We start from the raw sequence: 27,832 nt of genomic DNA, 5'->3' as shown, positions 1-27,832 counted from the left end.
AAATATGACAAATGTGAGACAGCAATAATTCATCTTTACCTATTTCCTTCAAAATCTTCCCCAAATAGTTTTTTTGAGTTTTTTTATGCCATCATATTTTATGCTTTTTATCATTTAAATATGATTCAACACATATAAAAATGTACATGGAAACACCCTTATATTGTGAGGCACTATTTCTGGGTTATTTAGGCAGATTGTTAATGATTCATCAATATTTTGATGCATGGTTCTGAATTCTGCTTTTATCTAAACTAATTAACATTTGATAGAAAAACTAAAATAATCGTGTATTTGTGGCAAAAATGCAACATTGTATCTTAAATGTTTTTGTGGCAGTTCAGTTCTAGTGGTGCCGCAGCTCCTTGCCTGCATATTGCAGAAAATGTGAAACAAATATTATCCGTATCATTTCATATTAACATCACAAATAAATCCTATGGAATATTAACAGGAACAGAGTTGAAGTATACGTGTTTCTGAAGATTCTATTGTCCCTGTAAATATTAATAATTGGATAGAAACCAGCATCATTGTTCCTTTTGTATTAAAAGAGAGAAAAAAATCAAAATATAGGAAATTATGGGGTAACCAAGTCCTATTGTGATTCAGTCCTAAAGGTTCTATAGCAAGAGGCACAATTATATGAGCCAAAATGCTGTCTTCATTTTTTCTCTCCCACCTCAATATCTAAAAGGAATATTGGTCCCCTGTATTTGTTATTGACACATATTTTTCTTTTGGCAAGTCATGTATTCATAGAGATGCACACAATCAAAGACCATTTTTAAAATATAGCATAAATAAAAGCCAAATGAAAATTCAGTGGCTTTATTCAGAATATGGAAAGAACAGTGAATTTGATAAAATTAGGGAAACCGTAAAACACACCCAGGTCTTTCCACACTTAGAGGTTCCATCACTGTATGTAATTGCTCTGCACCCATGCCAGTTATTTTAAACACTTTAGACTTACTCTGGTCCACATGAGGTGTTTTTAAATAGTATTAGGTGGCAAAATGTGCTGACCTGTATTCTCACTGCATTTTTTTTTTTTTCCTCCCGAAGCTCTTAACAGTGTAAGCATTTCTGCAGAGTCTATACAAAGTCACAAACAAAGTCACTGGGCTGGAGCTTGTCACCCAATAATAGACTCCGTCATTTATGAGTTCCCACTTTATGGCATTACTGAAATGCTTTCACCTGAACCATTACTGAGCAACCTGAATTGTGGGGATAAATCTGCCACTGTGTTCTGCATACAATGACAGATCATCTAAGGGTGAAAGAGTCTCAGTGGGAAGAGAGCAAGTTCTATCACAAGCCTCCCCTCTCCCTTTGTGTACGCATGCCTGAGTAGGATGAAACTCTGCTTTCTTACAATGTTATTTATTGGAAGTTGGTACTCCATTGCATTTATCACTCACAATTTGACAATTCCTCCTACCATGTAGTTGCCACAGTGAACACACACACAATCCTGTGGAAATTGCTGTCAGCGAAAGAGAGTTCATTTTCTTCATGCTGATTTTCCATTCGAGCATCTGTGTGCCAAGCATTCTGTCAGCATTGTGCATTCATTATTTCATTTAGTTCTCACAGCACCCCTACCAAATGGGTATTCTGATCTCCGTTTTAAAAATGCCCAGGTCACGAAGCCTGAAAATAGTGCAATAACTATTCAGCACTGCATTTCCTTAATTCTAGGCTCTCTGCCATTTAAATGGGCTACCATATCTCCAGTGTGTGTGCATCTAATACAATAATAATGCCGAATTTGCTTGGCATTTTAAAAAATTAGGAAACAGATATACCACTGCTACATATAACTTAGATGTACAATTAAATAATAATAAAGCAAACAATATATTCACATATCAGCTTAATATCTTAGAAGTCCTTTTTTGTCCCTAATGGGCTTCATTCACCCGATAGTAAACAATTATTCTGAATTAAGTGATGTTAAATCTCTTTTCTTTAGGGTTTTACCATCCATATTTTAAAGTATACATATATTAAAACTATATAAAACTGTATATGTGTGTTATGTAGTTTTGCCTGTATTTTCTTTTCCTTTTTGTTTCTTTTTTGTTTGTTTGTTTGTTTTGAGACAGAGTCTCATTCTGTCACCCAGGATAGAGTGCAGTGGTGTGATCTTGTGTCACTGCAAACTCCTCCTCCCAGGTTCAAGCGATTCTCTTGTTTCAGTCTCCCGAGTAGCTGGGATTACAGGCGCATGCTGCCACGCCCTACTAATTTTTGTATTTTTAGTAGAGACAGAGTTTCATCATATTGGTCAGGCTGGTCTTGAACTCCTGACCTCAGGTGATCCGCCCACCTTGGCCTCCAAAAATGCTGGGATTACAGGTGTGAACCATCTTGCCCAGCCCTGTATTTTCAATTTATATACATACATTTATTATATATTCTTTTGGGGCTTGCTATTCTAGTCAACTTTTTACTTTTGAGATCCGTCCAATTAGATGAATGCAGCTGCAGTCTGTTCCACTGTTGATGGAGATTTGGGTGATTTCCATTATTTTGCTATTATGGACAGTGCTGCTAGGAAACTTCTGAGTTCTTGTCTACTGAAGCACATGGACAAGATTGTCTATGGGGTGAATACCAAGTAATGAGAATGCTGAGTCATAAAATATGCATATTTCAGTAGGATTGAGTAAAGTCAAATTATTTTCTAAGTGGCTGCATCAATTTGCAGTAAGACAAGCAGTTACTAAGCAGTTAATGAAAGTTTCTCTTGCACCATTATCTTTTCCAGTAGTCGATTTTGTCCAGCCTTCAAATGTTTACCAAGTTGATGACTAGTTTTGATACACATTTCTCTGCTTTCTAACATTCCTTCATTATTCATGTTTCATCTTTTGTGAAATCCCTGTTCACATACGTATTTTAAAATCCTGGTAGTGGTCTTCTTGTTACTGACACACACGTACACACACACACACTCACTCATGTATCGCATATGTTCTCTGGATACTTTTGTGAGTTTCATTTGTGGAAAACATCATCTTCTACTTCGTCTTATTATTCATGCTGCCTGTAGATGAACAGAAGTTCTTAAATGTACTGAATTAAACTATTATTTTCTTCCTTTTCATAACTTGTGATTCTTGTTTAAAAAATTATTTCCTATCCAAGGCCATAAAGTCATTATCTTATGTCATCTTCTAAAAAATGTAGATTTGCCTTTCACAGTTATGTCAATGTACATACATCTAAGACCAAGTATTGTTCATAGTGTGAGAGAATTATGCACTTTTCTTTCTTTCCTTTTTTTTTTTTTTTTTTTTTTTGAGACAGAGTATCTGTCGCCCAGGCTGGATTGGAGTGGGACAATCTCAGTTCACTGCAACCTCTGCCTCCCGGGTTCAAGAGATTCTCCTGCCTCAGCCTCCTGAGTAGCTGGGATTATAGACATGTGCCACCACGCCTGGCTAATATTTGTATTTTTAGTGGAGACGGGGTTTTACTATGTTGGCCAGGCTGGTCTTGAACTCCTGACCTCAGGCAATCCATCCTCCCAAAGTGTTGGGATTACAGGCATAAGCCACCAAGCCCAGCTATGTACTTTTTTTTTCACATAATGATCATGATTTTCCCAATCCCATTTATTTATTAGTCTACTTATTCCCAAGAATGTGGAAATTGTCATACATTAGATGACTATATATGCATGAGCATATTTCTGTTTGGATTGTAATTTCAATTAGATTAAATATACAGATCAGTTTTGAGAGTATAGTTGTATTTGCCACATTTAGTCTCCTTGCCTACAAAACAATATTTCTATAAATTTTACAAGCCTTTTAAATATTTTGAATAAAGTTTTGTTTTTCCAATAATAACCGTTAACCTATGTTTGATATAGGGTAAATAATATTTTTTCTAGTATATGACATCTTATTTGTAATATTTTTGTGGATTCTCAATATATGGCTAAAACGTTTCTCCTTTTTCCTAATTTAATAAGACTTGAATCATGAAATGATGTATAAATGTTCGACCTTGTTTCTTTTTCACCACCATACAGTTTCCTTTCTTTAATCTGTTAATGTGTAAAAATCATATCCTGTTGTTGAATTCATCTAGAATAATTCCTGGAGAAAACAAATAGTTCCTTTCATAGTATTACATTATATTTTAAAATATATACTTGCATTATCTCTACTGATTTTGTTTTTATCCTTTTTCGTTGTTGAGAAGCTTAACTTTTTTTATTTGTTTCTTCAAATCTCTGCAACAATATGTGTGAGATTGGACTTATCTTTCCATGAATGTCTAGTAAAAAATCTATTTTAAAGTAATCTGAGACAGTTATATATTATGGAAAAAAAAATCAAAAGTTACTGATTAAATTTCTCTGTAGCTAAATGTCCATACAAATTTTCTACTTCTTTACCGTATGCCAAATTTAATTATTCAGATAATTTTTCCTCTTAACATGAGTTTTAAAAAATATTAAAATTTTTTGGCCAGGCACAGTGGTTTATCCCTGTAACCCCAGCGTTTTAGGAGGCCAAGGTAGCTGGATCACTTGAAGTCAGGAATTGGGGACCAGTTTGGCCAACATGTTAGCCAGGCATGGTGGCTTACACCTGTAATCCTAGCTACTCGGGAGGCCGAGACTGGAGAATTGCTTGAACCCAGGAGGTGGAGGTTGCAGTGAGCTGAGATCACGCCACTGCACTCCAGTCTGGGTGAAAGAACGAGACTCTGTCTCCAAAAGAAAAAAAAAAAAGAAAGAAAATTTTCAATTTTAGCATTATTTTATAAATTTAATATTCTATTTTTGTACATTTTCTATTATACTTATATATGCTCTTTTTATCATTATTTATCTTTCCATAGGTCATCTAATTTGTTGAAACGTAGTCCAAACACTTCTAACTCAGTATGTCACTAAAAATAATTGAAAAGACGCAAATATTTAAAATTACTCAAAACAAAATATATAATCATTAAAGTCTGGAAAATTAATATTTATATAACTCTAGGTTTACATTAAACAAAAAGCAAAAAAATAGATTTTGCTCTCCTCTTATTTATTATATAAATAAACAAAAAGTTCCTTCTTCTAAAGGTTGAGGCGTAATACACAATAAATATTAAAAGTTGTGGTTAAAATAGGGAACACTTCTTTTATTCTTGTTGGTAAAAGATATTATCATACAGTGTACTCCATCTAAAGGCCTACTATTATTTTTCCAAAGTGTAATAAGGAGTGATGCTTGTGAATTGTCCTTTACTTGCAAATCAATAGAATTCAAGAGCTAGATTCAGAAACAATGATCTGATGATCCAGCTCCCCAAGGCATTTCTCCAAGTAGCAGGAAGTCATAATGGTGGCAAAAAGATTAGTATTTACCAATGGAAAGTGTTATGCTTATTATACAGCAAGTAATTTCATCCCAAATTTAAGAGGAATACATATAAAAACACATCTATTTTTCCTTTTATAATGCTTTTATATTATATACCTTGTACTACAAACATTAAACTCTTTTTAAAGATGAAAGAGACATATGATTTCCATTTTTCTTCAGTACAATTTTATCAGTATACTTGCAGGAAATAGTTACTGAATGATGATAAGTAATTTGTTGTGGCATACTAATAAATTCAGGAAGTCATTTGCTTCCTCCAGAAGGTATAAATGTCTTGAAATTAAAAATATGTTAGTAGAATAGTAATAGAGGGGAAAGAGTGAATCACTTTGGGCCAGGCACAGTGGTTCACGCCTATAATCCCAGCACTTTGGGAGGCAGAGGCGGGCGGATCACTTGAGCTGGAGAACAACCTGGCCAACATGGCAAAACCCCGTCTCTACTAAAAATACAAAAATTAGCTGGGCGTGGTGGTGGGCACCTGTAATCTCAGCTACTCTGGAGGCTGAGGGGGAGAATCGCTTGAACGTGAACCAGGGAGGGGGAGGTTGCAATGAGCTGGGATCACACCACTGCACTCCAGCCTGGGCCACCTCAAAAAAAAGCAAATCACTTTGAAATGGAATGGTAGGAAGTTATTTGATATCCATATGCAAAAGAGTGAAAGTTTTTGGGTCTTAACAAAATAGTTTATAATCTGCAATCTTTAGTTAAAAATTATACCTTTTCTCTTCATTACAGGTCAAAAAACACAAGAAGCACCTGAGATCGAAGAGTTTCCTGCCTAATACAGTGTTTTTCTACACGCCTTACATAATATGGAGAGATGCTTCAAATAACTCTTCCATTGTGTTTGCTGACACAGGATGGAAGGCAGATAGAGCTAGGAGAAAAACGTGAAAAATGACTAATTTTGACCTAGAAAAATTCTCAGGAAAAGAGACTGAAAATTTGAGAGGCTCATTTTCATATTCCCACTACCTCGAACCCAAACTGCAGGGTGGGAATTGAATTTGGGAGAAGCCACAAATAAATGGAGAAGCTTGAAGCTGCATGATCAGGAACAGGACTGATCGTGGATGATAGTTTCAGTATAGAGAGACGGTATGTTCACAGATGGGAAAGGAAAGCCAGATGAACTTGAAGCAGTGGTCTTGCAATAATTTGGCCTGTAAATTATTTGGTAGCTCTAGCATTGTATTTATTTTCTGTCTGGGGACATGAACCAGGAACATTATAAGGCAAAGGCTGTATAATCAAGACAAACCAACACTATAGATGACAACTATGATTCAGCACAATCAGCTATAGGTTTTGGTAACAACATAGCACTCCTTAAACTAGGTGGGACTAGTTAAGCTCAAAGCTCATCAATCATGGGTAGAAAAGCACAAACCATCTGCTCATGGAAGCAGAGAGAATTTAGTGCTCAGAGTTGTAATCTGAGGAATCTTGTCCCTTATGAAATGCGTTGCCATACAAGCCACAGAGCTAAAACCCTACTTAAACTTTGAGAATTACATGAAAGCAAAATCAGAGGTTGGGCACTTATATACAGAATACTCATCTCATCGAAATGACAAGATACTCTCAAGGAATAGTACCCCAAAGATATTCATGTCCCAGTTTTCAGAAGTGGTAAATATGTTTATATTACATGGCAAAGAGCAACTAAAACTGTATATAGAATTAAGGTTACTACTAATCATCTGACCTTAAAATAGGGAGATTTTCCTGAATTACCCAAGTGAACCTAATGTAATCATGAGGTTCCTTTAAAGTGGAAGGGGAGGCAAAAGAAAAGGTCAGAGTAACGCGATTAGGTAAGACTCAACCCGTCACCTGTGTCTCTGCCCAGGAAAGAGGGCACTAAGAGTTAAGGAACGTAGGCAGCCTCCGAAAGCCAGAAAATCGAGGGGGTGGGGAGCAAGGAGGCACTCCCCAGGAGCTGCGAGAAAACAACATGACCCTTCCAACAGCTTGGGTTTAACCTGGGAAAACATCTAACATACAGAACCATAAGAAAACAAATTTGTGTTGTTTTAAGCCACTAAGTTTGTGGTAATTTGTTATAGCAGCAATAGAAAACTAACACCAAACGATTAAACCAATACTCTGCATTAGGTGTTTATGAAAGAAGAATCAGATCATTTATAGAGAAATGACAAGTAGTGTGTTTACTTGCAATTCTGCTGAACAGCTCACAAAAGTGGAGATAAAACCAAATTTGTCTTATGTTTTCTGTCAAAACTCCCAAGTGGCTGATGTAACTTCTTGAGTTTTCTCATGTGAGTTAAAAAAATAAAACCTGTAATTTGTCCTCTTCTATAACCACTCTATAAATTTCACTACTCTCATTATCTTTATGTCTAGGGCTTTTTTAAAATTTAAGGCTGAAGATCAATTATTACTAATCTCATGTATCCAACCGACTATACAAACTCAATATTTCTAATGCTAAGAAAATGGCATCCTCGGGCCGGGCGCGGTGGCTCAAGCCTGTAATCCCAGCACTCTGGGAGGCCGAGACGGGTGGATCACGAGATCAGGAGATCGAGACCATCCTGGCTAACACGGTGAAACCCCGTCTCTACTAAAAAAATACAAACAACTAGCCGGGCGAGGTGGCGGGCGCCTGTAGTCCCAGCTACTCGGGAGGCTGAGGCAGGAGAATGGCGTAAACCCGGGAGGCGGAGCTTGCAGTGAGCTGAGTTCCGGCCACTGCACTCCAGCCTGGACGACAGAGCAAGACTCCGTCTCAAAAAAGAAAAAAAAAGAAAATGGCATCCTCTTCTACTCTGTTTTGGGAGCACTGTGTAGTCTTAATATTGGTTAATTTCTTCATTATTTACCCAGCTACTGAGTTAGAAACCTAGGAACATCCTTTACTGATAACTTTCTTCCTCCATGTCCACCTGGTCCCCAAGACTCTGAATCTGCCTTTATTTTTTCCACTACCTTTGCCAAAAGTTTAGATTATATTCTCATCATTTCTCACTTGGACTATTACCTAATAGTCCAAGTTGGCTTCTCTGTTACTAGTGTATTTCCCATTTAGATGTTTTCATGCTTTCATAAGATTCCTCTATCAAAATTCTGTTTTTAATATTAATTTGTTTGGCAGTCATCACTGGAGTTCCTTTGACCACTGACCCCAAACCATCATCACTCCTCCTTTACAAATTACATGATTGTGATTAACTCATTTTCTATTCATCTTTGTACTGCAATGTCCAATAAAGGCGTTGGCAAAATTCATGTGCCAAATAATATATGCAAATAAATAAAAATCGAAATAGCTGGAGCCAGTTGTTTTCACAGTAATAGATCAGAGAGATAATAAGGTGTTTGTTGATAGTCCACTGCCAAAGGAGGAAGAGGAAAGAAATCGTTTTCTCCCTATCTCCTGCAGCTGAAATTGCTCACATCACCATCAATCTGCTTGGTGATTACATCCCAGCCTTTTGACAGTCTTAAATTTGATCTGTGCTAGAGGAATGATATGATTATTTTAAGAGTTCATTGGTAATTAGCCTAAGATTAAGAAGATTAAAATTTGTAAGTAAAAGAACACACCTCATGTCCAATGAACTTCCTATAGCTTTCTTTTGTTCAGTGGGTAATGTTTAGCATTTTTATTGAAAGCATTCAGTTAACTCACCCTAGGAATGCAGACACTGATATGATCTGCTACTGACTAGAAAGTAAAATTGTCATCAAAATTTTTCAAGTGATATTTAATTAACTCACCTTTTTAAAAAGGTTTTCCCTGGGGTAAATACATAAGTAGAAAGATTAACAACAAGCAGTTCACCTTTTATCTTACAGCCTTTAACCATTGTTTCTGAACTGGTCATTCTTAAAAGGTAATTATTTTTTCTTCTCTAAAGTTTACTTGTATTTGGTTGGCAATTGCTTTTATTACTGTTTGTGTCGTGTTTGATGATTAGCGTAACTGACTTCAATTATGGCTCACTGCCTTGCATGGAACCTGGTCAAACTGGCATTCACTCTGAAATTAAATGGATCCCTGTTTAATTTCCCCTAGCCCTTCGTAAGGGGCAGAAAAACACAACAGTATCGTAAAATCTTTGACTTGTTATTACAAAAACCTTCCTTTTATTCAAAGGTTATAGTATTCTGAAAAGTATTAGACTATTTTTTATATATTTTCTCTATGAGCATCCAGGTTACATAAAGTAGTATTAAAAAGCTCATGCTGGTGGTGAACAGTTAATGCTTGAAGTAGAAAGGGAAAATTTTCTAGGTCACTCTGCTTATGCTGTCTTAAAAATAAGAAAGAAGAATGTGTTTCTATTAATACTTGGGAAAATTTGACATTGTATCCTGTGTAAGGTGTTTTTGATGAAAACAGAACATACATTTAAATGTATGCTGAGGTTAAGACGGTGTTTCTTAGGAGTGAAATAATCTAGACGGGAGGTGGATGCTGTGGGGAAACAGACAGCTTCTGTACATTGGGTAAAGCTTAACACAATCAGGTATCCACAGAAAATCCTAATAAAGTAGTTAACTCGGAAGAGTATGGCTTTGAAATTCCAGGTTTCCGCTGCGTATTAGGTGATCCTGCTGCTGAGTGCTTAGTTCTGGTTGTACTTTTTAAAGACTGCTTTTTCCAATTTCTGTTTTAACCATACCAAATTGTATTAGCTCCTGATTGAGAGTTAAAATAAAATAACAAAACATTTGTTTAGCCTTATTATAATCCAAATTGTCTCCCATGTTAACTCTGATGAAGGTGTGAAGACTTACCAACTTCCTCTGGCCCAAACCTAGGAAGCAAGAGAGTTGATCTTTAAGCCTAGCTTTCTCAATTACAATTCAAGAATGTTGTCACTGTAATATGGCCCATTAGTTTCCTAAAGCTGCCATAACAAAGTACCATAGATGTGTTTTTCACAATTCTTGGGAATAGAAGTCCAAGATTGAGATGTCCACAGGGTTAGTTTCTTCTGAAGGTCATAAGGAAGATCTATTCCATGCCTCTTTCATACCTCTGGTGGTTTGCTGGGAATCTTTCATGCTCATTGGCTTCTGCTGCCTCCTTTTTATATCTGCTTTCATCTTTTTTTTTTTTTTTTTGAGACGAAGTCTTGTTCTGTCACCCAGGCAGGAGTACAGTGGCTCGATCTCCCCTCACTGCAAGCTCTACCTCCCAGGTTCACGATTCTCCTGCCTCAGCTTTCCGAGTAGCTGGAACTACAGCGCCTGCCACCATGCCTGGCTAATTTTTTTTTTTTTTTTTTTTTTTTTAGTAGAGACGGCGTTTCAACAGGATGGTCTCCATCTCCTGATCTCGTGATCCACCAGCCTCGGCCTCCCAAAGTGCTGGGATTACAGGCGTAAGTCACCGCGCCCGGCCACCAGACTAATTTTTTGTATTTTTAGTAGAAACAGGTTTTCACCATGTTGGCCAGGCTGGTCTCCAACTCCTGACCTCATGATCTGCCTGCCTCAGCCTCTCAAAGCGCTGGGATTACAAGTGTGAGCCGCTGCGCCTGGCCTCTGCCTTCATCTTTACGTGACATTTTCCTATATGCATGTCTGTTTCTATGTCCAGATTTTCCCCTTATGAGGAACAACGGCCATATTAGATTGAAGTTGTCAAATATAAATTGCACCCAGCAAATTAAACAGGTGAGGATAAGGTCAACTTTTTTCAAAGACTATTGCAAAAGAGGTCAAACTATGGGAATAAGGGAGAAATTGGACTCAATCACGCAGAAATAAATGGCAAGAGTTTTCAGGCCCTGGGGTGAGCTAGTGGAAAAATACTGGAAGACATTACAGGGAAGGTTACTTATAGTAATTAGACCATCTGTATTTGCTAATTGGTGTTATTGAAGTTCGGTCCCTCACTTCCACAGAGACTGGGAAATAGGGGTGTTATACTTTTTGATAATTATATTTTAAAGAGATGGTTCCCAGGTCCTTGAGAAAGACATTCCTGGGGTAGAATACTGGCAAGAAGCTGAGACAAGATTTACATACCACAGTATAGGTGAAAAAAATTACAGTAACAAGTTTTCTAAGTAAATCTAAGAAAGGGATTCCAGGGGCTAGAGTCAGGAAGAAACTTGTCTAAAGTTTAGCCAAACTGAGAACTGCTAAAGCCTTCTTAATCAGAAACCATCCCAATGACATAATTCTTAAAATTTGATTTAATTTTAATTTGATTTGATTTTTTTAAAATTTAATTGGATTTCCTATGTAAAGACACTGTTTTTACATAGTCACATTCTGAGGTACTGGAATTAGAACTTCAACATTTCTGTTTTGGGTGGACACAATTCAACCTATAGCACATGTAAAGAAAAATAATTCTAAAATACTTCAATTCTTAACATTTGGTTGTATTTTAGTATCAGAATTGGGAAAGATTTGCAATAGAAAAGAGTAAATTTAAATGCCAAATTGAAAGCTATCTTTGATATTCTCTAATGTATATATGTAGAAGTTTTATGAAATAACTAATAAAAATAATGAAAAGTAATTAAAGTGTTTACCCATTATGATAACTTACATCACAGAAATAAACCTTATAGAAGAAAATAACATATGAAAAACATAAAATCCGAGTATATTATCAAGGTAATACAAGGCTCTTTCTGCAATAAACTTTAACCAAGTTTTTCAATATGAACAAATACAAGCAAAACAAATTTAATTAGTATTTCATATACCTAAATAATGATATAATTATAAAAATAGCCTCAATTTACTTCTTAAGCATCAGATCTATAGGCCCTTCTCTTAAAAATTTCAATTCAAGCTAGATGCGGTGGCTAATGCCTATAATCCCAGAACTTTGGGAGGCTGAGGCAAGAGGATCACTTTAAGCCATGAGTTCAAAACCAGCCTTTGCAACATATCAAAACTCCATTTCTGAAAAAAAAAAAAAAAAATTAGCTAAGCGTGGTGGCACATGCCTATAGTCCCAGTTACTCAGGAACCAAGGCAGCAGGACTGCTGAGCCCAGGAGTTCAAACCTGTAGTGAGCTATCATCTATTCTTGAGACACTGTACTCCAGCCTGGGTGACAGAGGAAGACCCCATCTTAAAAGAATAATAATTTAGTCATAAGGTATGTGGATGAAACCTGTAAAATATATGTTTATCATATACCAAGTGAATATTATTAGGGAATTTTAGCCAACACAAATTTCAAAGCCCTTTTAAGGAAAACTTCAAAGGCAATCTTCTTTTTTTTTTTTTTTTTTTTTTTTTGAGGCGGAGTCTCGCTCGTCGCCCAGTCTGGAGTGCAGTGGTCGGATCTCAGCTCACTGAAAGCTCTGCCTCCTCGGGTTCACGCCATTCTCCTGCCGCAGCCTCCCGAGTAGCTGGGACGACAGGTGCCCGCCACCTCACCCGGCTACTTTTTTTTTTTTTGTATTTTTTAGTAGAGACGGGGTTTCACCGGGTTAGCCAGGATGGTCTGGATCTCCTGACCTCGTGATCCGCTGGTCTCGGCCTCCCCAATCTTCTATTTTTAAATGGTAAAAAAAAATTAAAAAATGAATCAACATGTGGAGAAGTATAATTCTGCAGAAGTGCCATGGATTTGGCTATATCATATATTGTTAGAGCTATCTGAGAAATTTGTAAAATAGTTATTTCATGTAGTAGAAAATGATGTAAAATTTTCTAAATAATGATAGCCTTTGGAAATCAATTAGTAATATAACTTCTAAATAATCCTTTCTACATAGTGTATGCATTGAACATTTGTAATATGCTAAGCATCAAAACTCAAATACTGACACCTCTTTCTGTCAGGGTTCTTCTACATTGCTTGGTGGATAATTTTAGAAACTGGCTGCTATTCCAGATATAGAAGCAAAAAGTGTTAGTAATAACCGTGGTATGTCTGTCCACATGATTCTAACATAAAATCTATTCAATTTATTGTAGGACTATATATATTTTCTTAAGTTGAGATCATTCCGTGGGCCAAACATAAGGAGTGATACAAATATCTCAGCTAAAAAATGTGGACTTGAGTTGGTAGTCTATAACCTGAAAAAAAACAAGCGCTATTCTCTTGAAATTGCTCAAGAGAAATTGGTCTTGATATTGCTTGGAGGCTAGTTTCACTAGAGTGGTGAAAAACCTAGCCATATGGAGATGTACTGAAAGCTAAAAAGTAAGAAGAAAAGAAGCCGACAAACTTCTGCCACTCCTGGAGCCTCAAAAAGTTAATCATACTGTTTTCCTGGATTTTCAAACCATAAAATAGCATTGAAGACACAATCTAAGTTATAACCATAGATTTTATATAATACTGTCAAGTTACCATTGAGTTGATAATTTTTTAGTGAAATTCATGAAACGATACAATTTTCAAATGCATATTGAAGAAAAAGTTATCTTAATGTCAGTCAGCACATATGAAATCATGTAGTATTTTTACAAGTAGATGCATAAGAAGAAAATATATTATTTTTCAATAACCCCATGTACTTAAATTAATAATTTTTGTACATGCTGAACATTTATTTTATTAATGATATTTGCAATACATTTATCACCTCTTTCTCTCATTTTTGCTCTAAACAATTAAGTTGGACATTTTATCAAGTTGATAACTTGACATAACTTAGCCTCCATTAATAGTAATTGTATTAGTCAGGGGTCTCTAGAGGGACAGAACTAATGGAATGCAGATATATATATATATATATATATATATATATATATATGAATGTATTAAGTATTAACTCTTAGGATCACAAGGTCCCACAATAGGCCGTCTGCAGGCTGAGGAGCAAGGAGAGCCAGTCTGAGTTCCAAAACTGAAGAACTTGGAGTCTGATATTCGAGGGCAGGAAGCACCCAGCACAGGAGAAAGATGTCCACTGGGAAGCTAGGCCAGTCTCTCTTTTCACATCCTTCTGCCTGCTCATATTGTAGCCATGTTGGGAGTTGATTAGATGGTACCCACCCAGATTAAATGTGGGTCTGCCTTTCCCAGCTCACTGACTCAAATGTTAATCTCCTGTAGTAACACCCCCACAGACACACCTAGTGTCAATACTTTGTATCTTTCAATCCAATCAAGTTGACAGTATTAACCATCACAGTAATAATAGCAAATATTTATTAAATGCTTATCAAGAAAATTTCATTATTCTAAAGACCCTACATTGTTTTATTCTTCACATTTTAGATTTTTTTAAATGAAGAAACTGACACATGGAGAATCTGAACATCTTTTTTAGGGTCTAACATCTAGTTTGTGTCATATACAAGATTTACATACAGATGATCTATGTATTTTATGGTAGAAATTCTCAACCTTTACACATAATGTTTAATGTCCACAAGTATAATACACTAAAGCAATGCATTTTTTATGCATAGCACCCCAAATTTCAGTCAAGTAAAGCACTATAGAAATGCTTAATCTTCAAGATTCTTATACTATTTTGGCTCATTAGAAGCTGTAACAAAACAGGACAGTTTAGAGGTCCTGTTTCACACGGATAATATTATTGTTGAGTTTTTTTGCCTGTGTCTCAAGGATGACACTAGGAAATCCATATCAATAAATTATACAATGAACTGATGCATTACAGTATTGTTTAAAACAAATAACTAATTGGAAAACTGAAAGAGGTATACTCTTGCGTCTTACTTTAGATATCTGAGGTCATTTGAATACCATCTAATACCTATCAAACTTTACAGTGTTATTTGTGTTTCCTTCTATTTGGTTTAGCGATTTAAAATGTTTATTGTGTAAGTAATTCCTGAGTGTGTGTTTGTTACTATGGTAGGTTTATTTATTTATTTATTTTTAGCCTTTAAGTTTGTGTCTTAATTATTATTTAGTATTCCTTAGTTGAGATGATCTTTTGTTGAGTTTCTGTAAAAAGCAAGTTATAGGCTGGGCCTGGTGGCTCATGCCTGTAATGCCAGCACTTTGGGAGTCCGAGGCAGGTGGATCACTTGAGGTCAGGAGTTCGAGACCAACACAGTGAAACCCTGTCTCTACTAAAAATACAAAAAAATTAGCTGGGCATGGTGGCAGGCGCCTGTGATCCCAGCTACTCAGGAGACTGAGGTAGGAGAATCTCTTGAACCTGGGAGGCAGAGGTTATAGCCAGCCAAAAACGAATCATTGCACTCCAGCCTGGACAACAAGAACAAAACTCTGTCTAAAAAAATTTTAAAAAGACAAGTTATAAAAGTTATGCATTTGCAAAGGGGAAAACTCTGATAGTAAGGAAAATTTCACACAATAGAAGTTCACTTTCAATTTCTCCTGGCCACCCACTTGGAGTCTGCCGAGGTGACCACTATTAATAGATTTTCCAGTAACTTCCCATAATTTTTTTGTACAGATATGTATTATTTCTTCTTTTCATTTTTATATTGTGGTAAGAATACTTACTGTAAGATCTACCCTTTTAACCAATTTGTAAGTGTCTTTGAACAGCATTTTACAGAAAAGCTCTAGAAATCATTTCCACTGCATAACAGAAACTTTATACCTATTGAACAGCAATTCCTTATTTCCCCCTCCTCCTAACACTTACTGATCACATTCTTCTCTGTTACTATGACTATTTTAAATACTTCATGTAAAAGGAATTATGTAGTATTTTTTCTTCTTTCCTTGGCTTATCAAGTAACTAAGTGAACTAAGCATAATGTCCTCCAGGTTCATCCACGTTGTCACAAATGGCAAGATTTTCTTCTTTGTATAAGGATGAATAATATTTCATTGCATGTATATACCACATTTTCTTTATCTATTCATCCATCAGTAGACATTTAGGTTGTTTCCAAATCTTGGCTCTTGTTAATCGTGCTTCAGTGAATATGGGAGTGCAGATTTTTCATTGAGATTCTTATTGTAAGACTTTTATATACACCCAAATGTGTGAATAATATGGTAGTTCTAATTTTAATTTTTTGAGGTTACTGATTTATAGACAAGAAAGTGGCCTCTGTTTTGGAGAAACATCCAGTCTATTCTGGAGGACAGTTATATGAGTACATTGTAACAATTCAGTGTGACATTGATGTTTAGCAAATAAATAATTCCTGTGTAAACTAAGAGCAATCCACTCGTAATACCCGAAATATTGGCACAATTTGATGTGAATGGCACATATTATTTTTGACAGAAGTTTCTGTGTTGGACTCAACTTTACATGGTTTGTTATTTATATCTGCTTAAAACAATTAAATTTCATCACTAAATTGCATAACTCTTGCAACTTCACAGTCTCCCTCAATGAAATTCTTACCTTTTAAGTTTCAGGGAAAACGGTGCGATCAGGCTTGAAATGCCTAACATGTGGGTAGACCAATCGCAATCCTTAATTACTTGAACTCTCCCCATCTTCATTGCCAGATTTAGTGGAAAAGGGTATCTTCTTTGTCTAGATCCATATCCATCCACTTTATGGCTCTTAACCCTTTGCATTTCTTCACAAACCTTACTCAAATTTCTTCAGCAAGCATTTCTTCACAAACCTTATGTAAAATTCTTCAGCAAGCATTTCTTCCAAAACTTATGTAAATTTCTTCAGCAAGCATTGGCTACTGTATCAAATTATGAAAATATAAGCTTGAGATAAATATACGGATCTTGCCATAATTCAGTTTATATGTTGGTAGGATAAACCAACATTAAAATATAATACAATATTAATTTGAATACATTTGTTAAAATCACCATAAAAATACAAGGCTATTTCTATCCATTTACTTTTCACATGTATTTATTCTCTCTTTATTATGTGTATGGTTTCATTTCTTTACTACACACATATGTTTAGGATATAAACAAATTATATTTTTCCATCTTATAAACAAAGTGTGTTTATATAAATGGAAAAGCAAAAAAAAAAAAAAAAAAAAAAAGACTCTTTTTAGCTATTTTCCTTTTTTTCTGTTTCCCTGCAAACTGCCCTTCAGACTTTCAGACTCTGTTGATCACCCTTCAATGCTTGGTTTATTCTATTTTCTTTGTTTTTTTTCTACAACACTCCATAGAAATAACTTTTATTGCAGAAACACATGTGCTATCATTTTCTGTCTGTGAGCACTGCAATATTTAGTTTATATAAAATCCCATCATATTATATGTAATGCCATTCTTTTGTTTTTAACCCAAGAAATTTCAATAAAATAAAAATAGCATAATAGAATATTAGAATAGACATAACTCAAATCAACTCTAAATTATATTAAAAACTAAATTAATTGGAAAGCTTCAATAGAAAAGGAATGATATAAGGAAAAAATTGTATTACTCTTAGCCAAATATTTAAAACCAATTATGGAATGATAAAAACCTCTTTCAAATTCTACTTTAGCTATCACCATAATTTAAAACATCTTATGGCTAAGAATGGTGGCTCATGCCTGTCATCCCAACAACTTTAGAAGGCCAAGGCAAGAGGATCACTTGAGTCCAGTAATTTGAAACCAGCAACAGACCCCATGCCTCCAAAAAAATTAAAAAGAAAATAGCTGGGAGGGGACAGGGTGCACCTGTTGTGGTCCCAGCTACTCAGGAGGCTGAGGTGGGAGGATCACGTAAGCCTAGGAGTTTGAGGCTGCAGTGACCTGTGAGAGTACCACTGCACTCGAGTCAAGGTGACAGAGTGAGATGGTCTCAAATAAATAAATAAATAAAATAAACACCTGACCATTAATGCCTGGAAACAATCCTTTCTGCTTTCATGTGTTTGCATGTGTGCATATGTGTGTGCATGTGTGTGTGTTGTATACCATAGTGGCTTCTATTTTTAATAGTGGATAGGTGCACAAACTTTGGTGTTAGCTCTTCTAGTGAAACAAATATTATGTCACATTTTGCCACACATTTACCAAGAATGGTTAAGATTCAATGTTTTTATCTGAGAATAAAGATAAAGATGTATATAAATTATACTAGAGTATTGCCAAAAATAAGCTCTCAAAAATGGCAATTTTTATTTTTACAATGATTCATGTTTTTAAAATATAATGTGCATTAATAATACTAAAAAAATTTTGAAACACCCTTAAACCTACGTTTTTCTGTTGGAAATGTTGTGGTTTTATTTCCCTGATATTTAGACCTTGGATCTTAGTGCTGTAGGGAAGGTTATGATAGTTGTGATAGAGATAGGAGAAAGCCAAATGCCGCCCAGGTCACTGTGCACAGGGGCTTGTTTAAACATGCCCATTGTGAAAAATTCAATCTCTTCACAAGTGTGCAGTAAGGGAAAGAAATCAATGTGGAGTGGCTCAGACGAAGGGCCCACCTGTGCACTGGGAGAATGGCGTGGAGCCACCGGGACTTTGCACCTTACGCAGTGGGGAGGAGCTGGCCTATTCAGCTCCTGGGTAGCGGCTTGGTATTCAGTCTGTGGGGGGCGTTGTTCACAGGGTCCCCTCTTTTTTTGCTGAGTGCTTACTTTTAATAAATTCTGTTCTCCTAACCTTTCAAAGTGTCTCATTTTTCCTGGTCATGAAGACAAGAACGAAGATTTTAGCTAAGCTAAGGAGCAAAAAAAAAAATCATGCATCAGTTGCAGTATAAATAAAAGAAAGAAAATAACCATTTTTATGGGGAGGAATATAAGTGAGAATTGAGGCAAAGGTAAATTCTGCTTATTATTATTATGATCACTATTTCATGAGAAAACCAGGTCCTACACAGCAGAGATGAGTATCGGTGGAAAAGAGGTAATGAAGTACTGATATACCATGTAGATTAAGCTGAAATATCTAGGAAGACTGTATGCCTACTCTACCTGCCTTTTGAACTCCTTGAGAGAGACAATGAGCTAATAGGTATATTGTGTATGTTAGAAAAGAAACTATGCTTAAAATAATGGCTTAGTATGTAGAGAAGTGGATCACTAGGACTGGCTATACGCCACGTCTAGGAAGTGATGTAGCATATTTAGGACAAGCAATCAAACATAGCACTCCTCACACTATCCCTCTCCTCTTATGTGGTTTAGAAAAAAATCCAGAAGTCCTCACAAGTACTAAGTATATGGTGTAACAGGCATCTGGATTTGAGGTTAAGAAACTCAATTTCATAACTGTGTGAAAGGGTAAGGTAAACTATCAGTATAAGCTGCAAGTAGGTAGTCTAAGCCAATGGCAAGAGTTAAGATCTGTATTGCTAATGGTATCTGAGATTAGGGAAAATGTTTAAGAAGGAGACAACCAGGGACTAACATACTAAGAAAACTTGCTTTGAGGTGCACTAATTGTGGAAACTATAGCTGTCACTTTATTGGAAATGAGCTGTTGTCCAGTAAGATCTCAGATTATCTTCAGTGTGGCCAAGGATTGGATTTACATCCTATCATTTTGTGATGTTTGACAACTTATTTATACTCAGAGTAAGGAAGGTTCTTTACCTGTAATATGAAAGGAATAATTTGTACTTTTTTCCAAGATGCAGATTAGAGGCTTTTAGTGTGCCTTGGTCACTTGGAAATAGCAAAATAGTACATAAAGATAAACTCTGTGAGTTTTAATTCAAGAAAAAAAAAATGGGAATCTGCCAGAATCATGAAGGATACCCCAGGTCTCAGGAAGAAGAATGCAGGCAAATAGCCCCGTGGTGACTCAGATGATAAAAGTGGCTGAAATCCCTGTATGTGAGAAAGGCAGATAGCTTTCCTCTGTGACTTACCTTTCCGCTGGGGATCCAAGTAACTCAGGACAAGGAACAGCACTTTGTTTCTCCTAATCCCTATAGCTGACTTAAGGAAAGGGTTGGAGGTGTCATAAGGGAAAGACATCAGAAAAAGCTGCAGGCATTTTCTGAGACTCAGGACGGAGAGCAGAATGCCATTTTTAATGTAGGTTCACACAAAGTCAGCCATTCTTTGGCGACCTAGCAGAGTGAGCATGCAGTCACTTTAGTCTTTCGCCAGAGATTGGAGTGCCTGCTCTGGAGTGGTATAGATGTTTCCACCGTCAGAACTCCAGAAAATGCATCATTAGTGAGTGTTGGAATTGTGCTCACCCCTTCCACAGGCCTAAGGTGGGAGGAGAGCTGCTACAGCTGCAGTTTCTCCCGGACAATGAGAATTGCAGCCAAGGCCAACTTGGAAACCTGGAACAGGTCTACTCCCTTAAGATTATGGTGCTGTTCTGCTCCACCTACAGACAGAAATCCAGGCATTAGAATCACCTGCTTGCATGGAACAGTAGCCTGAGCCACCCGACCTTTCATGGACATAAATCATGGTGTGGAAGGGACCTCTGTACTCCATGTCAAGGCAGATCTCCAGACATTCAGAGAACCTGCTCACCTGGTTCAGCAGCCTAAGCCACCCCACCCTTCCTGGGCATAGATCCTGGGTCAGGGAGTCCCTCTCCGCTTTATGACCAGGCAGAACTCCAGGCATTTGAAGCACCTGCTCACCTGATCAGCAACCTGAACTGCACCACATTTCCTGTGCATAGATCATGGTGCAGCAGGGCCCTCTCTGCTTAAAGCCCAAGCAGGTCTCCAGGCATTCAAAGCTTGTGTTTGCCCATATTAACACTCCACCATTCCTATGCAGAAATTCAAATGTAGGTGGGGCCTTCTTTACCCCACACACAGACAGATCTTCAGGCATTTGGACGACCCACTCTCCCGGATTAAGAATATAGTCCACCCCTGTCGCCATGCAGAGAACTTGGGGCTGAGGAGGTTTTCCAGCTCTACACCTAGACTCACCTCTGGTCACTTGGTGGTCTGCTACTGGATTCTCCCTCAATGCTCACACTTGTGTTTGCCATCGAGGGAACTGTAGGCAAACATATGCCATCTGGCCCTGCTCAACTTGCCCCATATCCCCAGGGCTAAAAAGGGACCTCAAACTACTGGGCACTCCATGAATCAGCCTTAGTTCACAGACAGTTTCTCCCAGTAAACAAGGATCAGGTATATACACAGCCATATTGGCAACAGTTGACTCTTACCCATAAGCCCAATGTAACTTCAGAGATCATTATAAATCCTACTGACAGAAGCACACAGGCTATAGAAGCAAAGTCAAAAGATCATAACCAGCTTTCTCTGTAGTCAAACATCCTAAGGAGAGGGAAAAACAGGTAGGAAAAGAAGAAAATAAATAATGAAGGGAAAGAAAGAAAAATTCTACCCAACATAAAAATTATTGCAATAATTACAAGTGTCAGCATCTCCAGATGAGAAGGAATCAGAACAAGAATTCTGGCACCATGAAGAATATGAATGTAGTGACAACATCAAAGGATCACACTAGCTCCCCAGCAATCATCCCTGACCAAAATAGAACTCAGAAATAGCAGATAAAGAATTCAAACTGTGCATTGCAAGAAAGCTCAATGAAGTCAAAGGAAAGGTTGAAAATCAACATAAAAAAAAACTTCTCTGTGAATTTAAATTACCCTTTGTTGGACTACAGAAAACAATTATTCCCGAGTTAAATTAAATCCGTCCAACAATTTTTTTAATTAAAAAATAATTCTATATCTGATCCTTTCTTCACATATCACATACTACCCCCTTACTCCAAAACAGAAGATCTCTCATGAAGACTTGAGCAATAATGTCTTCCACTCTTGCTTTATTATAATTCATTTTCGTAAAGCAACTAGATTGCATCTTTAAAACATACCAATCAGACAATCTTATCTCTCTCTTTCTAAATTCCTCCTTGGCCTTTCTGCCTACCAGGAATAAAAGCTAAAATCCTTCTCGTTACCCACTGTGCCCTTCATAATTTGTTTCCTCATCTCTTAACATTCTCCCACTGGTTTATTTTTCTCCAGACCTAGTAGACATCCTGCTGCTCCTTAAACACATAAGGCATGATCTGTCAGCAGGGTCTTTCCACTTGTTCTTCAGACTTCTGGAAACAGTTTTCTCTAAGGCATTCCAACATGTTCTTTTTTTACCTTTAATCACATCTCAAACTCTTATCTCTTCAGAGATAGATTTCTTTATCATCTCACCTAAAAATGCACCCTTTGCATATCTTTTTCCTTTATTGATGACAACAAATGCTAATTTTCATCTCCTCAATGTTTGCAATATCCCTAATTCTAAAAGAGAAAGAAACAAAGAAAATATGATGGTAGAGAGAAAGCTAAACTAAATAAAAGCATTGAGCGAATAACACTAGCATTTTTGAACTATATTCTTTTATTGGGAGTGAGTAAACGAGGAATCAGGATAGACAGGTTTAGTAGTTTCCTGGAAGAAATTTATTATGTTTAATGTTACAGTTATTTAACTTCATGAATTGATGAAAGACTTAGCAAAGGTTCCTGGCCCATACACAATGTTCCAAAAAAAAATGTATAATAAAATGTTACTCAATTACTTTTTTTATTAGACCCATGGAAACTATGCCGTTTAGCAATATGGTCATATTCAAAAGTAGAAGTTATCATATTTAATGAATATATATATTCGTATATATTTATATGTATGCGGTATTCATATATATTCACATATATTCATAGATATTCATATATATTCACATATATACATATATATTCGTATATATTTATATGTATTTTCCAGTTTTCTTTTTCATTTTGGTTGTAGTAATACATTTATATTTTAGTTCCTAGAGAAAAAAAAATAAAGCCCGAGTAACTAATTATTTCCTATTAACATTCTACTATATCAGCAGACCCAAATTTTAGAAAACAGAGTAATCGTAGTCTTAGGTTACTGTCTAAAGTAATTCTTCAAATTATGAATTATTAACTTAGAAAATGTTTCCATTCATAGTACAGAATGATGCCAGTGGGTGAACCTTTAACACAGGTGTGGCCCATTTTATAATTAGCAAAATAAGTACATTTAAAAAGACTATTTACATTTACAGGGACTAAAAGGAGTTTTATTTAGATAGCACAACATATAAATGCAATTAATTTTTAATCTATATATAAAACAGATTGACACAAAACATACATCAATTGCATCAATGAAGTACAGTGAAGCATATAATTTTATTTACACATTTCTTAAATTTTAATTTCTTATTTATTTACCTTTAAGCATTTCAAATTTTTCCCATAGGTGACTGTAGGCCCTTTAATGGCCCTGTTCTCTCCTGATTTTCTTTTTGCTTCTTATTGTATATTAATAGTTAGTCTCAAATTATTAAACAGATACCTATAGATTATAGTCTTAATTTGATTGACATTTCAATCATTTTTAAAGCAGACTCAAATTAAAAAGTTTGTTGATTACCTTTATTTTCTGTTGTTTTTGCAGAATTTCAGGGATATTACAAAATCAATTTTCTGATACAAGCTTACTGATTGTTTTCAACTTACATAAACATATTTTTTCTAAATGTCTTTACACATACTTTATATTTTATATTTAAATTTTAAAATGAAAACACCTTCAATATCACATAACATTAGACGTAATTCTGCTTACACCAAAGAAAAACAATTAAATACAGTTAATGTGCTATTGTAGCCCAAAAGAACACACACACACACACAGACAGAACAGTCTATGTCTATTTACCTGTTATATTACTCTGTTCTCATGCTGCTGGTACAGACATACCTGAGACTGAGTAATTTACAAAGAAAAAGAGATTTAATGAACTCACGGTTGCAAATGTCTGGGAAAGCCTCAGAATCATGGCAGAAGGTGAAAGGCAGGTTACATGGTGGCAGGCAAGAGAAAATGATAGGCAAGAAAAAGGGTTTTTCCCTTATAAAACCATCAGATCTTGTGAGACTTATTCACTACCAACAGAACAGTATGGGATAAACTGCCTCTGTGATTCAATTATCTCGTACTGTGTTCTTTCCACAATATGTGGGCATTACGGAAGCTACAATTCAAGATGAGATTTGAGTGGGTACACGGCCAAACCATATCACACGTGTTGAGTAATTAAAGAATGAGTCAACCGATTTTCAAAGTCCATGTTATTCACAAAAATATTTAATTTCAGAAAATTAAGAATATTCGACTTTTAGAAAGAATATTCTAACATATGATCTCCAGTATAGTTCATTGATCACATACAATTTTTAAAATATTTCAATATGTTTTTAGAAAAGGTAGTGATACTTTTCTTTATATTTGATACAGAAATTTGCATACTTTCTAAAGGTAACTTTGAAATAAAAAATCTGAAAGCAAAAATAATAAAAAATCTTTGAAGGTGAGACTCTATCAAGTTATGTCCTCCAATCCAAGATGACAGCTTTACCCTGTGCGTGTATAGAGTAGTATATTGCAGTATACAAAAATTGAAATATGTTAACATATTGGAATATCAAATGCAGGTGAACTTTTGATAAACACATGAGAAATTAGTCACAGATAAAATAACTACCATTTATTCACAGAATTATTCTTTTAACTTTTAAGTTCAGAAGTACATGTGCAGAATGTGCAGTTTCATTACATAGGTAAATACATGTCATGGGGGTTGGTTGTACAGATTATTTCATCACCTAGGCAATAAACCCAGTATCCATTAGTTATTTTTCCTGCTTTTCTCCCTCCTTTACCCTCCACCCTCCAACAGGCCCCAGTGCATGTGGATCCCCTCTATGTGTCCATGTATTCTCATCATTTAGATCCTATTTATGAGTGAGAAACATGCGGTATTTGGTTCTCTGTTCCTGCGTTAGTTTGTGAAGGTTAAGGTCCTCCAGCTGCATCCATGTTCTTACAAAGGACGTGGTCTCATTCTTTTTATGGTTGCATAGCATTCGTTATGTATGTTTACCACATTTTCTTTATCCAGTCTATCATTAATGGGCATTCAGGCTGATTCCATGTCTTTGCTACTGTGAATAGTGCTGCAATAAACCTACAGGTGCTTGTGTATTTATAATAGAACAATTTATATTCCTTTGGGAATATACCCAGTAATGGGATTGCTAGTTCTAATGGTATTTCTGTCTTTAGATCTTTGAGGAATCTCTATACTGTCTTCCACAATGGTTGAAATAATTTACACTCCCACCAATAGTATAAAAGTATTCCTTTTGATGCACAATCTTGACAGCATCTGTTATTTTTGGACTTTTTATCATAGCCATTCGAACTGGCATGAGATGGTATCTCATTGTGGTTTTGATTTGCATTTCTCTAATGGTAAGTGATGTTGAACTTTTTGTCACATGTTTGTTGGCCATATGTATGTCTTCTTTTGAGAAGTGTCCATTTATGTGCTTTCTCCACTTTTAATGGGGTTGTTTTATTTCTTGTAAATTTGTTTAAGCTCCTTATAGATGCTGGATATTACATCTTTGTTAGATTCATAGCTTGCAATTTTTTTCTCCCATTCAGTAGGTTGTCTGTTTACTTTGGTGATAGTTTTTTGTTGTTGGGTAGAAACTCTTTAATTAGATCCCATTTGTCAATTTTTGCTTTTGTTGTTACTGCTTTTGGCATCATTGTCCTAAAGTGTTTGCCAGTTCTTGTGTTCAGAATGGTATTTTCTAGGTTATTTTACAGGATTTTTATAGTTTGGGGTTTTGTATTTAAATCTCTAACACATCTTGGGTTGATTTTTGTATATGGTATAAGGGAAGGGTCCGGTTTCAATCTTCTTCATATGGATAGCCAGTTATTCCAGTACCATTTATTGAATAGGAAATCATTTTCTCACTGCTTGTTTTTAACAGCTTTGTTGAAGATCAGATGGTTGTAGGTGTACAGCCTTATTTTTGAGCTCTGTATTCTGTTCCATTGGTCTGTGAGTCTGTTTTTGTACCAGTACCATGCTCTTTTGGTTACTGTAGCCCTGTAGTATATTTGGAAGTGAGGTAGCATGATTTCTCCAGCTTTTTTCTTTTTTGACTAGGATTTTCTTGGCTATTGGGTCTCTTTTTTGGTTTTATATGAATTTTAAAATAGATTTTTCTATTTTTGTGAATTATATAATTAATAGTTTTGTAGAAATAGCATTGAACCCCTAAATTGCTTTGGGAATTATGGCCATTTTAACAATATTATTTTTTTTCTATCAATGAGCATGGAATGTTTTTCCATTTGTTTGTGTAATCTATGATTTTTTTAGCAGTGTTTTCTAATTCTCATTATAGAGATCTTTCACCTCTGTGCTTGGCTGTATTCCCAGGCATTTTGTTCTTTTGTGGATAATTGTAAAGGGGATTGCATTTCTGATTTGGCTCTTAGCTTGGCTCTTGTCAGTGTATAGCAATGGTAGTGATTTTTGCACATTGTTTTTGCATCCTGTAATGTAGCTGAAGTTGCTTATCAGCTCAGGGAGTTTTTGGGCAGATACTATGGGAGTGTCTAGATATAGAATCATTTCATCTAAAAACAGGGGCAGTTTTACTTCTTCACTTTCTGTTTGGATGCCCTTTATTATTTTTTATTTATTTATTTATTTTTGAGATGGAGTCTTGCTCTGTCACCCAGGCTGGAGTGCAGTGGTGCGGTCTTGACTCACTGCAAACTCTGCCTCCTCAGCTCATGCCGCTCTCCTGCCTCAGCCTCCCAAGTAGCTGGAACTACAGGCGCCCGCCACCACACCTGGCTAATTTTTTGTATTTTTAGTAGAGATGGGGTTGCACTGTGTTAGCCAGGATGGTCTCAATCTCCTGACCTCATGATCTGCCCACCTCGTCCTCCCAAAGTGCTGGGATTACAGGTGTAAGCCACCACGCCTGGCCAAGATGCTCTTTATTTTTTTTATCTTGCCTGACTGCTTTGTCAAGACTGCCAATATTATGTTGAATAGGAATGGTGAGAGAGGGCATCCTTTTCTTGTTCTGGTTTTCAAGGGAAATGATTCCAGGTTTTGCGCTTTGACTACGATGTTGGTTGTGGGTTTGTTACAGATGGCTCTTATTATTTTGAGGTATGTTCTTTTAATATTTAGTTTGTTGAAAATTTTTTACATTAAGTGATGTTGAATTTTATTTAAAGCCTTTTCTGCATCTATTGAGATGATTATGTGGATTTTGTTTTTAGTTCTTATTATGTAATGCATCACATTTATTAATTTGCATATGTTGAGACAATCTTGCATCTTAGGGATAAAGCCTACTTGATCATGCTGGATTAGCATTTTAATAGGATGCTGAATTTTGTTTGCTAGTATTTTGTTGAGGGATTTTGCATCAATGTTAATCAGGGATATTTTCCCCTAAATTTTAGTTTTTTGTTGCTGTGTCTCTGCCATGTTTCTGTATTAGGATGATGCTGGCCTCAAAGAATGAGTTGGGGAGGAATACCTTCTCCTCACTTTTTTGGAATAATTTCAGTATGAATGGTTCCAGCTCTTCTTTGTACATCTGGTAGAACTTGGATGTGGATCCATTTGGTCCTGGACTTCTTTTGGTTTGTAGGTTATTTATTACTGATGCAATTTTGGAATTCATTTTTGGTCTGTTCAGGCTTCAACTTCTTCCTGCTTCAGTCTTGGGAGGAGGTG

Source organism: Macaca nemestrina, chromosome 6 (genome assembly GCF_043159975.1).
Source record: "Macaca nemestrina isolate mMacNem1 chromosome 6, mMacNem.hap1, whole genome shotgun sequence".
In the NCBI taxonomy this organism is placed as follows: domain Eukaryota; kingdom Metazoa; phylum Chordata; class Mammalia; order Primates; family Cercopithecidae; genus Macaca; species Macaca nemestrina.
This window is presented reverse-complemented; position numbering follows the sequence as displayed.